The sequence below is a fragment of the Anas acuta genome, chromosome 5, assembly GCF_963932015.1.
Source record: "Anas acuta chromosome 5, bAnaAcu1.1, whole genome shotgun sequence".
NCBI lineage: Eukaryota > Metazoa > Chordata > Aves > Anseriformes > Anatidae > Anas > Anas acuta.
The window spans coordinates 37,540,568-37,558,310 of record NC_088983.1 but is presented as its reverse complement, the minus strand read 5'-3'; the positions used below and the strand labels follow the sequence as shown (position 1 = coordinate 37,558,310).

The window sequence follows — 17,743 nt, the reverse complement described above, 5'->3', positions numbered from 1 at the left end:
AGGTGCAGAGGAAGGATTTCTTTCTTTCTTTGGCAATTCACCTGTATAAACACAAATTGGGGACGGGTGGAGCTCAGGGGCAGCGATAGCAGAGTGGAAACATAATAAACAGGTTTCCCATCGTGTTTCTTGTTAAGAGTCTGCTTGAGAAATGCCTGATCACGTATTGCAGACTGATAACCTTCCTGTCCTCAGCTGGGCGAGAAGGACCGGGTGAATTGCTGTGCAGTTTGTGCAATCCGTGCCGAGCCCTGTGGAAAGGTCCCCGGAATCTGCCCTTGCCACTAGGGACACGTCAGGGCAAACAGCCGCTGGAACCAAGAGCCTGGTACTGAACTGCAGGGTTTGTGGGCACAAAATGTTGAAAGTGCAAACACTCTCAATTATTTTCATCCGTATTAAACAGTGTCTCTTCCAAGGAGACCTTTTAACTTGAGCCTCTTGGTTGGAGTGTCCTTTCTGTGTACACACAGTGCTTTGCAGAACATCGGTGCGTGCCTGACAAAGTGCTGCCTGCCAGCCGATGGTGCAGAAGGGGGTAGTGCTCAGTGGTTGAGGGATGCTTACTGTGGTGTGGGGGTGTGCGGACTTGGCATGGGGAAGGAATTTGATCTCTTGTGATACCTTTTTTTTTTTTTTTAAAGTGTAATGTCATATATGTCTGGTAGTTGTTTTTTTTTTTGTAAACAAGATCTTTTTTTTGTTTATTTTGCCAGCAGACTATATCAGAAGCCAGACTTGTTTCTGTATTGAAGCACTCCAAATTGGCTTTCATATGCAATCAAGTTCTCCTTATTCAAGTTCTCCTTATCTACCGCTGCATGTGCAGCAGCGAATTGTTTCTCTATAATTTCCCATAAAAACATTTCAAGAGAATTAAGAGACATACTTTGGCTGTGGTTTCAAGGACAAAGAGAGCTGATGTAATAGTCCTTTCACTCAGCCTTCTGCTCCTGCGGCATACCTTGCTCTAGTTTCTACATTAATTGTACCCAGCAAAACCAACCCTGGTCAGATTTCTGATCTGCCCTTGTACTGGCTTTGGTGCTATCTGCTCTTCTGCACCACTGTATGTGCTAGCACAGACCAAAGTACGTGCAGCAGAAAACGCAGTTAACTTCATGTAAGGTTATTAGGCTGAAATGCCTCAGTGTAGGGTTACCTGAGCGGAGAAGTTAATGTGGGAAGCACTTGAGCAGGAATCATGGCACAAACATGTGAACTTGCTGAAACTGTTCTGCTTTCACAGGCGATACACGTTCCCTTTCCATAAACTATTGAAACTCTCAATAACATTAAAAATATCAAAGCTTGTTAGGTTTCTTGTTCACATTTTACCTGTGGAGAAGCTATTTAAGAGTCCTAATTCTAAGATGGTTACACATTTCTTTGTGATTTCTAATTTACGCTTTTTTCTGCCAAGTTTGTACCTTTAGGAATGCAGTGAATGAACGCTTTGTTTTGTGTATGGCATACTTTGTGCCAACATAATAATTTGTTTCCCTCTTCTGAGCTTACTCCTTTGAAGTATCTTGCAGTGCTTCTGTGTAGCACTCAAGTGAGGCAGGCTGCTCTTTTTGCGTTAGATTCAAATTCTAATTCAGATTAAATTCATTCTTTGTGCATTAGATTCCCCACAGCATATCCCAGCAATCCTGTTCTGTTTTGAAATGCATAGTATTCCAGATAGTATCTTACCAATGTGTTGCATAATGCCGTTTTAATTTCGTTATTGCTGACATTTTTGAATGACTTGCAGCAGTAACCTTCAAGATGACTAAATCTACCTAACATATTCTACTTAAGAAAAGATAATATTGATATGATTCGAGTCCATCTAATTAACTGTTTGTTGTCTCTGTACGTGTCTTAGTATTGCTTCATACTTGTCTCCTTTCCCATTACTGTATACTGTTTGTTTAGGTTTATATTGTTTTCCCTAACAAACAGGTTATTTTGCTTCTGGAATTCCTGAAATAAATCCTGAGTGAAACTGAAGAATCACATTCTTGGTATAGATTTGAGATGGCAACAGGTGGTAAAACCAGAATGTATGTCAGCGCAGTGCATGCAGTAGAATACTTAAAACAATGATCGGTTGACTAAATGGATCGTACCTACCTTTCTAAGAATAATTTGATATTTTAAGTGACATTTTCTCCTTATTTGCATTGCCACAGAAGAATTGATTTTGGAGCTTATAAACGTTTTTCTTATTATAAAAATAAGGTTGTTTTGCTATCTTCTTTCATTTCTCATCCTATACCTGTAAATAGGGAGTGTTGTTAACAAGAATAATAATTTGAGCCAGCTGATGAGAGGCTTGCCAGAAAGGCTTTTGTTTTGTAGGAACTGTACCAGTTGGTCTCATAAAAACACACTTGCTGCTTCCCAGAAACTTTGCTTGTTTAAATCATTGGTGAAAAGTGGATGTTTTCTCTTATTCAGGCATTTGATTTAACAATGTTTTAGAGGTGAATTTGGCTAGGGTTTTAAAATAAATCAAGAAAGCAAGCTCCCTCAAAATGCAAGCTGAATTCTGAACATAGAAGTAGGTCTACAGACTTTAAAGTGTTTGTTTTCAAATAGAAAAGCTGTGTAGTGTCACTCTAGCACGGGGATCGTTCCCATCTGTGAGCAGCACAGAAATGGTTGTGGTGTGGTTGTGCAGTGCTCACTGGTGGCCTCTGATGGGTCACATCTGTGCTGCACTTCAGTGCTCCCCACTCTGTTCCGTGGGGCTGGTGCAGTGCTTCCTGAGGCCACCTGTGAACTGGGTCCAGAAACTGAAATGAGTCTAAAGAACTGGATAAAAAGAAGGGATGGGGTTAGTTTGAATTTTGACCAGTCTCATAGCTTGACACATGGCAGTAGAAGTCGTACCGGTGTAAGCTGCTCAGGTTGTCATTGCTGCACAAGAAACATCTGGGGGAACACTGCCCGAACTGGCTGCTGGGCTTGGTAAATGAGAAGTCCCTATGATGCTGGAAGTAATGCTAACTTTCAAATATTAAAATCATAGATATAAAAAAATAAATAATAAAGGTACATTTGTGTATCTACCATTTACTGCATACAATGTATAAAAGGAGTTTTCTGGCAGCCAGAGTGCTGTACACCCTGTTTGACGTGTAACAGCTGGGAGTCCAGCATAAGCTATATGCTTAAGAATGTTTAAACATGATGATATGGACATGAAGAGTAGCTGCAAAGCATCTGGCACACCATCTCTTAACTGGTAATGTGCAGCTGGGGTTGTAACGTTTTACATCCCATTTCTGTATGGACATTCTCGTTACTTTAGACATCATATGCACTGGACATATGGAAAAATGAGAGGGGAACTTTATGGATTAGAAATGAAAAGACAGCTAATATGCGTGTAATAAGAAATTCAAGTATTTTGGTTGTTATGTTGGAAAAAGATTTTGTCGTTAAACTCTTCTTTCATATCTGAAACATTTCTATGAACAAGTTCTGATTTTTTTTTTTTAGTGAAATTCACATTTCCTAAAGTATTGCTATTATTGTGTCCAAATGCTGTGCTCAGTACATGTAACGTTTTCTGTGGGCATGGCTGTTGTGTGCCTTATATCCACATCTCAGGGTGCATTGCCTGCTGCTTCTTCTTGGAGTTTCCTGTCTGGGGCATTCCTAATTTCTGCCAAAGCCTGCTCCGTGGTGTTGGTGACTAAATACTCTGCGCACTGGCTTCAGCTTTGTTACCTTGCTATTTCTATGGACTTACATTTGTTTAAAATCATAAAGATAGACATAACATACTACTCTGAAAATCATTAATGGTTTTCATGTCTGTAGGCCACTACATCACGAGGAAACCAAAGCATGCTTTGAGAACTTTTCCTTTTTTTCTAGCAGGGTGACTGGCATACAGAAGGCAGCTGTTCAGCAGTGCACATAATATGTGCTGGCAGCACCAGATAAACAGTATAAACACAGAAAGGCAACACTGAGGAAAGCTTTCATTTTCTTTTTAGTAGAAAAAGAGCTATTCATATCCCTGACTACAGTTTAGTTAAAATAATAATAATAATTAGTAGAATGGGAAAAACCCATGCTTCGGAATTGTGTGAACTGCTCACAACCTCTCAGCTGTCTCAGATGGGTTGGAAGGGACCTTAAAGTTCCAACCCCCTGCCATGGGCAGGACACCTCCCACCAGACCAGGTTGCCCAAAGCCCCATCCAGCCTGGCCTTGAACACCTCCAGGGATGGGGCATCCACAGCTTCACTGTGCACTTCCCAGTTTATGCACATAAAATGCACATTTCTTCTTAGTGCAGAAATGTTGATTTGATATTAATAAACCTTCGGAGAAGATGACAAACTTTACTGCTTTTTCATTGCTTTCCACTCCCACGCGTAGGCAAGGTGAGCATGTGGTGTGGTTGTGCAGGTGGAAGCTTCCTTTGTAGTTGTTTGTCTTGCGTGCCTCCTTGTGAGGAAATATGGAAATCAAAATTGCTATTATCCAAAATAATTTTTAGAAACACCTATGAATAAGTAGATAGCAAAGGATCTCCTTTAATTGAAATAGCAATTAAAAATACCCTGAGCCACCAGAAGCTGAGCTTTTTTCAGAGGATTGCCTTTATTACTATTACAGGTCCAGTTGAATCTGCTGTGCTGTGCATTTCTGAGTAATTGTCTGCGGTAGAGGAAGGTCTGTTAAGGTTAGAAATTACATTCTTCTCTACTACAACTAAAGAAATGGCTGCTTTCTGCCTGCCAGCGGCATGCTTAAAAACAAAACTAACCCAACCCACAGGGAGTTAAAATATTTTTGTCCTAAGTCGTCACGTCTGGCCGAGGAGTGACCTCAACCTTCTCCTGCTCTGAATCATTGCTGAGATAGCCACGTGCTCTAAATAGACTGAAGTAGATTACAGTGCCAGAAACTGTTTGTCTTTTCACGTGTCTCGGATGGCTAAATGAATACAACCTTGACATTGTTAAAAAGGGCGCTGCTACACCCAGTTACTGTAGGTGTAGTAGCAGATTAACCACTCTAACTGCTTTCATGTGTGTAATCTTTCCAATCTTGATCTGGTGGCCATGTTGCTTTTCTCCCTTGGCACGTAGGCAATGCTTGACCGTGGTTTTCATCCTGAAGCTGTTTTTTGCATTGGTTGGTGCAGAGAAAATACTCAGTTTCAAGGAGCTCAAATACTGAAAAAAAATAAAATAATAATGGTACCCTGGCAGGGTTAGGCTGCGTTTACATGTCACCCCCCTGTCCCAACAATATATTTGAAGGTTTAGAAGGTTCTTAAAGTGATCTTTCAAGAAGTACTTGAGAGTGGTGCTTTTCATACTTGCTGTAATTCTCTGTACTCAAATTAACCTAAGTTGTGATGTAGTAAGTCTGATAAAGCCAGCACACGGTTTCTGGCAGTAGTCAAAATTAATACTTCAGAAGGAGGAGAGATGCTGGAAGCAAAGAAATTCTTTCCTGATTGTTATTTTCTTGCATTTATGATCAAACCCATAATTTGCAAAATTATAAACCTTACTGGTGAAAAAGCTGTTAAAGCCTTCCCTTACTGTCACCCATTAAGATGTGAATGAGAGCTTGCTTGCTTTTCAAGTAGAAATGAGAGCTGTCTCACCTGGTACTTTGAATTACAGTAATTCTTCCTAGGCTGTTTTGCCTTCACAAGGTGTATATATTTTGGATTTTAGCAGTTTAGTTTTGTGTTCTGACAGCAAAGAAAAAAAAAGAAATTAATTGTTACCTTCTTAGTAGCTTCCAGCTTTTGTTTTCTCCTACAAGTATGTTACACAGTGTCCTAAGTTTTGATGGCATCTCTGAAAGGAAAGAATAGTTAACTGAAACAGCTTCATTTTCTTTAGGTAGCTTTCCTGAGCTTACAGTTTTGGGGGATGGTGCTGTCCTCACCTTTCCCTCATTTTGTACATTCATCCATTTTGTGAGCAATCCAAAACATATCTAGGACCTCAAAGATACAGTCTAGACAGCGGTGACAAGCTCTAATGAAGGATATGTTGTTGTATAACATGAATATATTGAGTAGCTCTGCATTGTGTTACCCATGGCAATAAAACTATGGTTATATCATTACTGAAATTTTCAATTCAGAAAATAACTCTGGGATCAAAGCATTAGTTGCCAGTGGAGCTACATCCATAAACTTCCTCAGGTGTTTAGAACAGCTACCTTATGATGCTCTTGTGCTTTATATAGGTTCTTATGCTACTTTTATATTTGTGATATCTGAGGATCAAATTATAATACTGGTAACGTATTAAATGCTTTTTCTAATAATTGTCTTGTGTTTTATTGTCTTTGCACCAAAAGACAATCTTTTTATTGTCATGCACCAAAATGTGCTTTCCAGTTTATAAGTTACATTTTTTTTTTCCCAGTAGACACCATCCATTTGGAAATAATCTTATACACTGGTTTTATTAGATGACGTCTAGGAAGTACTCCTTACACATGTTTAAGTATAAGACATTTGTTAGCCTGAAATTGTAAAAGAAATTTTCACAAGACCTGTAACCATGTTGTTGCTCATGTGTTGCTCTCTGCAGTAGAAAAACAGCAAGGAGTGAGGAGGTAGAATTTAAACACACCAGGGTAGAAGGTAATTTTGTAGAAGCGTATCTTTCTGTTCAGCAGGGACAGCAGAGAGAAAACAGTGCCAGGCAGCCAAGCAGCTGTGCTAAGTGCTGGTGCAGGAGCTGCCTAATGTTCTCTGACACAGCTCGATGGCCACAAGTTATTTGCAGCGTGGAGTGGGTGTTTCTGGACAGGGAGTCTGCACTGAAGTACAGTTATGTGAGGTATAAAAAGCTTTCATTGCCGCTCCTTTAATCAAATCAAACCTGATGAAGATAATAAAGATAAAAGCTTTATGTGTATAAATAAAAGATCTGGCTTTACCTTGCGCTTTTGGGAAAGAAATCATCGTGATGAACATATAAAGAACATCGTAGTGGATGTTTAGTTTGTTAAATAAGAGAGCAGTGGGAGCAGGGGGCTGGAACAGGCTGAGAGGTGAAATTCTGTCTGTTTTGCTTCTCAAATAGCACATCTCTTTAATGCAGTCCATGTGTTCAGCCTTGCTTGGCTTAAGGTGGTAGAGTTTTCATACGGGGGGAGGTAATATTTGCAAATAACTGTTCTTTTGCTGTCTTTAACTAAGACGTATGTGTTGAGTTAGCTAGACATGTCTCTGCCTTACACAAGGAATAGAAACCCTGGTCATTTTGAGGGTTACTGTGTAGTTTGATTTGAGTGCTCTTATTCACCCAGTGACACAAATGCCCTCATTGTATGTACAATGTGTGAATAGAAACAAGACTGAAAACAGATGTTTTTATTATGGAGGGGAACGTTAGAACAATACTTCTAGGCTATTTTATTTCTTTTTTTTTGGAGGGGGGGTATTTATTTATTTACTTTATTTGAAGTTCTTGGATAAAGTAGAAGTTGAAGTAGAAAACAATGAAGTTTTATCTAGAGAACCCATTTCAGCTCAGCTGCAAACCTCCACAGCTAAATAGCTGTTCACGGGAGATTAATTAGTTCTTCCTCACCTGATAATTTTTAGTGTCTTTTGGGCCTCCTTCTTCTACTTCCCTACTGCCTTATTCAGGTGTTAGAACCACCTGTGGGTACTCTCCATAAGCACCTCCATTTGTGTGTAATGAAAGTCTTCAGCATACAAAACTCCTCAGGAGTGTGGAACTGGGTCCTTTGGTGTTCTTGTCCGTGAGGATCAGTGGATGAGCGTGTTTTGCCAGTGAATAGATTTGATGTGTTTGCTTGTGCCTGTGCTAACTGTCCTGTATGAGAAGACATGGGCTGAGTGGCATTTTTGTTTGTTCTGTGGCTGTGAATTGTTTGAACGCTCCTTTACGGTGTTTTGTGAATGCATGTGCCAGCAGTGAACCTCTTCAGCTGGAAGGATGCTGATGATAACGTGGGAAATAGGTGAGTAAAGGTTTAGCTGATACTTACGGTTATGACATGGATAGAAACTTGATTATAAACAATAATCCTCTTTATCAGCTGCTAAGATTAGTTATTGCTGTGTCCCCCCCTGTAAGGGATTAAGGGACACATTTAATGTGCTGGTTTACTTACAGAAATACATTTTCTTGTAGATTCTTTCAAGAGGACTTGTACAACTTAAAGAAAAGAATAAGGCTGAACTGCGCTCTACTCATGAATTAATTTTTAAGTTACTAGTGAAACATTGTTCTATTATTGGTGTGATGTTGGAGATGTGACTCCCTGTAGAATTGCAGGCTAGCACTATTTAGGAAGGCCACCTGAGTGGGTTAGGCTGGAATTAGCAAGTAAAAAAAGCTTTGGAGCCTTTTCATGTCACACTTACTGTTTGGTTTTCTGGTAGAACAGCAGTTTTAAGATACAGCCAGATTCAGGAAAGAAAGAATTAGCCATCTTTCCTGAGAAGCAGCTTTTAAATTCTGAGAAGCACACCAGAAGATGCAAAGAGAGGATTTATTTTAATTTTATGCATTTAATATCTGCCCAGTATAAAATTACTCATAAGGGGTTGTTTGGAAAGCTGGTTAGCCATGCAGCATGTAGTTTTTCAAATCCTGTTCCTCTGCGTTCTGCTTTCCATGACACCATCCTTTAGGGACAGCACATTTGTTACAGGAGGCTGAATTGTTTCCTCTTGCAAAGCCTTACAGTCTTTGAATCTCCCACTGGCTGCTATCCAGAAAGAAAGATTTGTTGGTTCTGCCCGGTGTCTGCAAATGTGTGGTGATATTTATATCCATTGAGTTGTTTTCATTGTAGCTAGATCTGGTAAAACATTTGTGGCAAAGGCTGGGAACTTTGAAATAAAATTCTGTCCTTGAAGACATGCTCTGACTTCCACGGCATCCTTGGTTACTGGGTGGGGAGGAGGATCATCCTAGCTGGACTGGAGTCAGGAAACCTTTTAAGAAAGAAGTAAAGTTCAGTTTTTGAAAGTAAAACACTGTTTAGGCATGGACAAAAAGCAGAATATTGCTAAGCTAAGGGCTAAACTCAGACTTAAAGGTGATTCACAGTACTTTTTAGTGGTAGTCTTTATAATCCACTTAATTCTCTATTGCTGTACAGTTATGTTGAGTCAAAAGTCATCATAGATGGAACTTCTAAAATAAAAGTCTGCCTTTTTCTCATAACATTTTTCTAAATTGGTGACAACGAAGGAAGAAAGGCAGGTATTTCACTTCCATGAGCATTTCCAAGCCTGTTTTCTTTTCCCTCTTCAAGAAACTTCCACTAAAAAAGCAAGGCCAGTGGCAAAAAAAACCTCTTGTTTTGAGAAGCATTTCCAAGCATGAAAACAATACCAATGTAATGTTTTTGAAGTACAGTTTTTACTTAAATTAACAATGGTTCACTTGATCTTTGTCTGAAATTTCTTAGAGCTATTCACCACTTCCTCCAGATATGATTTAATAAAACTATTTTCTCAGAATTTTCCAGATGGTGGTTTTCTTTTTAAAAAAGTAGTAAAGTTTTGGCTCCATACTTGGTATATCATAAAGCAAGGATTGTCATCGCCCCTTGAAAGCTGTTTGTGACCTTTGAGCTTGAAAATCCACAGGCTAATCAGTAGATTAAGTACTATGCAGGTTTAGCCCTGTTCTTAGCTTTGCTCCACATTTTCTGTACAGTCTTCAGTAATGAAAGTGGTCAGTCTGCCTGTAGGTTCATAGTCTCTGAAACAAGACTTACAGCTACCTTAGGAAGGAAATCAGGAAATATGTACTCAAGGCAGTGAAGGCTGACTTGGAGATTCTTAGAAAGATGTTTGTGCATGGAAATAATTTTCCTTGAATATGCATTCTCTTTTAACTTACACTTTTCAAATAGCTTTATGGCATTAGATGTAGAAATAATTTTTATTGGATGAAACATACATTGCATAAAACTTCTGGCTTAGTTCCGTATGTGTGACTGTAACTGGCTGAAGATCCAAGTACCAGCAAAAGGATGTGGTAAATTTTCCTTGGAACTGGCAAAAGTTCCTGTACTTGGAATTTTTAAAACCAGCCTAGATTGATATACTGGAAAATATACTGCAGAGAAAGACGGTGCTTTATTTGTAGGAAAGTAGGCTAGGTATTCCTTAGGCCTGTCTGTGTATGGCTAATGAAGTTGTAAATGATAGTTATTCTAATCCACCTTCGTTTTCCTGGTTTTGTTGGATGTGGCCGACAGAACGACTGAAGTCCTAAGTCTCATGCCAATGAAAATGGCAGTCGACGTTTCCTTGTTTAGTTTCTCTTGTTAAGTGTGGAGTGAAACTTCAAGGGTGTAGCTAAGAAAATATTGATTTTTTTATTATTTTTTTTCTTCCAGATGAAGACTTGCAAGCATTTGCCCAGTAGGGCGGGGTAGAGAAGTGATCTTGATTGTGTAACTTCAATCTTTGGCTCCGAAGCCCTGAGAACACTTGAGCAATATCTGCCTGCCGTTTGCCGTTGGCTAGATAATGTTGTTGTTTCTAGGTTCTGGACCATAGACTGACTTTCACACGAGCCAATGGCATGGGGCTTTCCCACACTTGCAACATCACTGGTTTTCCAGCAGTGTGCCGTGGCTTGTGTACAGAAGTTAAATTTCAACTGAAACGCCTTCTGCTCAGGTCAGTCATCAGTTGGGCAAAGCCGTGCTCGTTACCCAAGCCAGCAGCGTCTGTCAGTGCAAGCGCACGGTATACAACAAAATCATTTTGAAATACTACACCCCGGGGTTAAAGCTGTTACAATTTTTCAGCTGCAAATTCTTAACCGGCTTGTCCCTGGCATGAGTTTCTGGAACACCTTCCTACAGCAGTAGTGGCTGAGGTGGCACCTGGGCGCTCAGGGACTGCAGAGCCCGACCTAGCCTGCAGAAAGGATTGCAGTGAGCTTGGGTCAGGGCCATGCAAAGGATCAGGCCCACGGGTGCAGGCAGACATGGTTGTGCCCAGCTGGAGGTGGATGCATGGAACACACGGGCTGCTTGAGTGTTGTGGGAGACCCTTGGTCCGAGAGGTTACAGAGATCTGGGTGTGCACGTAGGGGTACCCATGGTGAGGGTGTTCGAGCATCTGGTTTTGTTCAGCTCTGAAGCTAGAGGGCTGCTGGCTTTGTTTTTTTGCTTGTTTGTGGTCTGTCACCCTTATTTCTAAGAAAGATGCAAGTCTGGGGACTCTGGCACTGGCATTGGATTGATGTAATCCAATGACATGTCGCAGGAAGCTTGTCCTGTGGTCAGTGCTACCTTCTTTTGCTCGATAGCATGAAATTTTAGCGTTTTGGAAGGAAAGGAATTTAAGGTCTGATCTGTTAGCCCCTGAAATCAGTGGGAGTCACACACTGATTTTTGTTGTGCTGGCCTAGGAAAACTTTTGCAATACAGTAGCTAAGATTTTAATTGCCAGCACAGTTGAGTCTTTTGGAGGGATTTTAAGTAGGAATAGATGGTTAGGAAAGTGTTTCTGGTTTTGTCAAATTCCTGTAAAATTGGATCAATTCATACAGTTCATATTAATAATATTGTCTTTGCTTTTACCTGTGAGGAAGTTGACAAGTAAAATGAATGGTGAAGTAGTTCCCAAGTATTCTCTTGACATAACTCAGCGAGATTCAAAGTTTCCACGGGACTGTTAGTCTTATTGCAGTCTGTGCTGGCTCAGAAACAAAGGTGAAGGCGATTTAACACCTTTATTGTGATTTGAAGTAGCATGAATTAAAATGAAATATAGTGAATTTATAATATGTGTGCCTGTGGAGTTATGGTTACAAAGGGCTGGAAGACAAAAGGCAGAAGCATTGAGCTGCTGTTTCCAGTGCAGAGGCAGAGCTGTGCCCCTGTGCAGGGTTTGGATCTTTTGTGCTTTTCTCCCGCCATGGTTGCAATCCTGTCTCACTAAGCCTCAGCTCTCCAAATTTCATTGCATATAAATGTGGCCTTTTGGGTAGTGATCGCATTAGGTGAGGGTTTGTACACCCTTCTGTAAAGGGATCAGGAAGTTCACTTGTTCTTTTTTTTTTTTTTTATCTGTACCTTTGGAAAATACACTGGTGTCCCAGAAGGCAATAATGCCGGCTCTTTGATGTTTATACTAGCTGGTTTTTCTTTTTAATAATCAGAGCAGGAGGAAATGTGTCGAATTAGCTGCATGACAGAAGCAGAGGAATTCATTAAAGAAAGTAAAATGAAGCCTACTCAAATTTCAGGCTCCAGGGTTTGAGTCACAAAGTGGTAATCGTTCTAGTTGTTTTTAATGATTTCTTCTGTGGCACTTTCCTTGTCCATGAAACTGATATTTACTGTTAGTGTGGGTGAGCCTGAGAAAACGAGCAATGTCATTGAAGCTTTGAGCAGTGTAAACATTAACCAGCACCTTTCTGTTGTAGTCTCTGGTGTGTTTGTCAAGACCAAGGGAAAGAGACTGGATGAATCAGGGTATTATGTTAGGACTATACAAGCTTCACCTGTAGTTTGCCATTTCATATACATCCCAGCTTGGTAGCAGCTGGAGTGCTTTACCAACTGATGGCAGTTTTGTATCCTAGGTGATACGAATCAGTAAACGTTTGCCTTCATGCAGGGCTTTTGAGAAACTCTGTGTGTCTTGGAGCAACATTAAGCTATGGACCCTTTCTTTAATCTGCTTCGAAGTTAGAGCAGGGCACTGAATCTGTGCCTACAGACTACATGGCATCACACACAGTTTGTTTTATCTGTGGCTGATTTACCTGCCAGCTTGAGATCTATGTGGCATGTCCTTTCTGTGTTCAACTTTGCATGCACTGTGCAGCACATGCATACATGTTAGTCCCCAGTTTCTGTGTTTCCCCCAAGAAATCAGGCTCCCCGGCAATTATTTCTCCCTGATTTTAAAGGAGAAATTCCTGAGAAGGGAAGGATCCCAAGTCTGCACCATTTTTTTAAACTAGTTAAGAGAGGTATGAGCCTTTTTCTCCCCATATTTTGGTCCCTATCTACCAGGGGCAGTAGTACTTTGTTACTCTAAAGGAATGGATGGTTGGTTACTTGGTAGGCTGGGTGACATTTATGTAGCTCCTCATTGTCACAATATGCATGGGCCCGAGGCTGATGCATAACAAACCTAGCCTGAAAAGGTAGATGTGCAGATATGTGAGCATGTATTAGCTGGGCATATCAAACATGCATTCGAGCCATGGATTCACCAGGATGACTTATGGGACTGCAGACCCCCTATTATTGCTGCACAGTGTGGTGTGCATGGTCTTGTCACTGATGTGGAAATAGTAAAGCATGTATTCAAGCCTGTGACTCTACACAGTGTTTTGGGGTTTTGTTTCTTTGCTGGAAATAATTGTGCTTTGTATGTAGATCCACTTCTGCTTTTAGTGAATTAAACAAGTACCAAAGCCATGTTACATTAAGAACCTTAGTGCTGACTTGTCCCACACCAGCTTTTCTGGCTTTGTATATTCATCTTGGCATCCATATCTTTAAGAACCTCAGTCTCTCAGGGAGCATGCTTAAAGCCGATGCTTAGTAGCTCCTGTATCTTATTATAGATGAAGCTTCTATGTGCAAATCTCTGGTAAGCTGAAGAGCTGGACAAATGATGTCTTACCCAAGAGTAGCTTGGAAATCTGCAAGTAGGTGTCTGCAACTAGAGGAACACCTGTGTCATTGGTGGCTGAGGGTGGTTCTGTTCATTGCAGAAGCAGCTGTCAGAAGAATTTTAAAACCAGATTTTTCTTTCCCGTATTGAAAATGAAAAATGCCTTGGGAGAAGCCACCCAGAAATGAAGTGGTGCAAATGGGGTTAGGCAAATTTGTGATCACATAACCATAAACTGACTCTGAAGGGAATAGCTAGAGGTATGCCCTCTGACATCCCCAACTTGGTGAGTGTAGCTGCTGAGGAAGCTCAAGACGAGTAGCTCAGCCACTTTCTAAGGTCCTACGTGCTCACCTGTTCGCACTACAGGTAACAGCGCACTGGTTTAGATAAACCATTGATCTGACTCAAGTCAGCATTTCTTGTCGAGGCTGGATGTCCTGTGACAGGTGCTGTCACCCACAGATGAGCGATACCAAGAGAAGAGAGACTCCCGTGTCCACTGCATGCAGGAGGCCCAGTGGCATTGCTGCGATCTGTGTAGTTTGCTGAAGGTTTTTTTGGAGCAGGAGATAGGCAGTTTGAGGGTGATGTCTGTGTGTTTGGGGTTGTACAGCACACAATGTACAGAGAAATCTTCAGATGTGACTGGAATTTTGGGACAGTAATGTAATGCAAATAATAATGGTGGCCTGCAGATCTAGACACAGATCTCTTGGAAGTAGTGTGGCTGGAGCAAGGTCCTTGGGAGCTGGGAGAGGACCATGGGGAGTCTGATTCTCATCCATTAGCAACAGCAGTCCCACGTCCTGCTCTCAGAGTGGTATTCTTTTCAAATGGAAACTTTTGTGGTTAACATATATATAAGCTGGTGCTTGGGCAAGAGGAGTACTGTCCTGGCAGTGTTAGAGAGTCAGGATTTGGTTTTGCTTAGTCTTTAGCACTGAGAAATTTCCCTGTGTATTTTTTTTTTTTTGGCTCTGCAGGGGCCAAAGATGAACATAAGGGCATATGGAATCTGGATTTCAACCTAAGTCATGGTTTGACTAGGCAGACATTTTCTTTTTGAAGCAAGAGTTGAGTTTGGGTCTGCCTAATGCAGGCCCATGTTTCTGATCAATATTTTTTCATCAGTATTCTCACAGAAATTGGGAATAAAAAGCAAAAAGGAAAACATTTCAACTGCTAGTAAATACTTCTTCTCCCTATTAGCTTCCAAAATTCCAATCAGGCTTTTTATTGCAGCTTGATGTAATTTGCTGTTAAGAAGGATATGTCAACATGTCCAGTATACCGTGGTGTGGACAGAATGCTTTTGTGGTCCACAACATACCATTTTAAACTCTCTGTTTTTCTGGAACCACAAATTGAAATCCTGGCAGCGTTAACTTTGTCCTTCTGCAGTAGGGATGAGTATTCCAGTGCTCTGAACATCTGCAGGTCTTCCTCCACTGTTTGTTTTTCTTCAGTGATTTCCTTCACCTTGGTACCTCTATCACTGTGAGGTTAAGAAAAGTAGTCATCTGGTAAAGTTCACTCAGGCAAACAGAATGCATTTTGGTCTTAGGCAGCTTTCTCTTGAGGTAAACAAGGAAATAATATCTTCCCAAAGTACAAATCATTGTAGAAGAATAAGTAATTTTATTGTTGATACAGTGGTTTTTTACGTACAAACTGTCTAATCTTCCTCCTCCAGTGCTTTGTGTTGTTATTTAAAGAATCTGTGCACAGTTGCTTCTTTAAGCCTCTCCTTAATCTCTTCAGTCATTAAAACTGACCGTTTTTCCCCTATTTTGGAACTTTTCATGTCCTTTTTTTTTTTTTTTTTTTCCAGAACTGCATTTGCAGTACAGTTACCTGCATTGCCTGTACCAGGTTATGAGTTTGTCACACAGGCTAGGATAGGGAGAATGGGGCTAGGACAGGGTTTGGAAGAGCAGCCTGGTCTCCCCAGAAACCACAGTAGGATATTCCTATCATAGTGGGACAGTAGATTTTTGGAACATAATTTTGGAGAATCCTGAATTAAGTATGAAGCCAAGGCCCAGGCTAGTCGCTGTAATTAATGTATTTCTTTTAGGCTTTCAGAAATTTTATTTGCTTACCTATATTGTCCTTGCTATAAATGTTATGACTTTCATCCTTCTGTGATGAACAGTTGGATAACGTGCATGCTGCTGAAAGGGGCGTTTTACCAACCCCAGGCGTGGCTACACTTCAAAGACATTAGAGAACTTAGGTTTACATACAGGGTTCATCCTGTAACATCCAGGCATTACAAATATTTAAATGTCAATTAGTTGCACACTGTTCTTGAGGTTGCAATTCCATAATGTCTTTAAGAGGACAGCAATACTGTGAAAATCAGTGACGTCCTCCTGACCAGCTGGCCATGTACTTTCTCTTTCTGCATCCCTCTGCCTCCCAGGGAACAGCAGTGTTGATCTGTGCAGGCTGAAATGGAAGTCTTCTATTTGGTGTCAGTGTTGCCTTACGCCCGTGTGCAATGTGAGTGGAAACCCAGCCTATAGGAAGGCTTTGGAACTAGGTCTGTGCAGTTTCATGTTTTGGGACGAAAGCACTGCAGAAATCAAGATCCCAGGATATCAGCTCTTTGCCTGCTGGGTATTGTAATCCAAAACTGTTTCCTTAACCACTGCATGAGCAATTTTTGATATTAAAACAGTTTGTCAGCAGCTGGAGAGAAAGTGCTTTTAAAATGATTATTTTGGACTTAAGTGGAATTTGGAATATCCATTGATACTGTGGTTTGTTTCTTAAAGTTGCGGAATACCCATAATTTATGCACACGTGCCTTGAGGGAAAAGCAAGCCCCACAGAACAGGGTAGAAAGCAGAGAACAGCTTCAGTGATCTTCCTTTACCCTTCTTTCACGGAGCATTGCTGGATATATAAATTAGCAAGAGGTTCAGCAGCTTGGTCTTGGTGTTGTTTTTTGTTTGTTTGTTTATTTTTATTTTTGTTTTTCTTCAAAATCACATTTTTTCTTCTTTAGTTTTGCGATAATTGTGCAAGTTAAAAATGAGGATTTCAAAAAAGCTATATAAGCCATAACAAGTTATATAGCACTCCATTATTATTTGGTTTATTTAGTTATTTAGTTTTAAAATATTTTGGCTTCTGGTTGACCAATCAGTTGCAGAATCTTCTGATCTTGTCCAGTGAGATTTGCAGAAACTTTTGGTATGTAGGAAAAAGCCTTGTGCAAATGTGAGTGCTGATTTCTTCGTTATTGATTTCAGATAAATGTATTATCTCTCAGTAATACTATCTTAGTAATATATTTTCCCCGACCCTCTAATTTCATCTCTGCTTTGGAATTATTAGCTTCAAAGGAAAAACTGCTGCTTTTGAAATAGGTGACCATAAGAGATTGATTTCCTGATTAGCCCATTTACGGTATGTCAACAACAGCGCTCCAGGCGGGATTGCAGCATGCGTAGGCATACCTGAACCAGCAACCCCAGCAAGTACCTGGTGTTCCCAGCAAGCCCGAGCAGCGTGCCCTCGAGCCTCTGCTCCCTGCCTGCTCGGCTGCTGTCAGAGTGAAGCTGCCATAGGGTGGCTGCTTGCGCTGCGGTCATCCGATTGCAGCGATGATGCAGCTTTACAACGTGCTTAGTGCTGTGTGCCTGTTGTATTTGTTGTTCCTTGGTTTTGTTTGGGAAGCTCGTTCCTAAAAAAGGACTCGGGGAGAGTATGTACGCTGGGGTCTTGCTGCTGCTCAGGCCTAGGCAGGTTTCAGGCAGCTTTGCCAGGGATTCCAGTTGTCTCCGAGTGCTAGATTAGCGTAGGTTAAGAAGATGGATTGTTTAAAATGTCAACATCCTTTAAGCACCTAGAATATGGCATGTCCTCTGAAAGGCTTCATCATCGATACGCATCATCAGACAGATGAAAGAGGTTTCCTGTTTATTCAAGACTGTATACAGCTGTGCCTAAACAAAAGAAAGCATAGCTGAGCAAACCACAGTAATCGTACCATAATGCATGCTTGCCTTTGCTAATTTTGCATGAAGAGATACTGTCAGTCATGTCCTCGTACATGATGTTTCTTTGTAGATTCAACTTTTTTGATGTTACCAACCCTC

At 40.7% G+C, this 17,743-nt stretch overlaps 1 protein-coding gene and 1 long non-coding RNA gene across 10 annotated transcripts in view; one reads left to right on the top strand and one right to left on the bottom strand.

The window, feature by feature from the left end:
- RAD51B (RAD51 paralog B) overlaps nucleotides 1–17,743 on the top strand; it is a 465,395-nt gene that overhangs the window by 170,405 nt on the left and 277,247 nt on the right. The gene's annotated exons all lie outside the window — the stretch shown is intronic.
- On the bottom strand, nucleotides 4,589–6,790 carry LOC137857548 (uncharacterized). Its single transcript, XR_011097129.1, has 3 exons — nucleotides 6,619–6,790; nucleotides 5,757–5,829; nucleotides 4,589–5,190 (listed from the first exon to the last, which is right to left on the bottom strand). It is a non-coding gene; the product is annotated as an uncharacterized lncRNA (long non-coding RNA).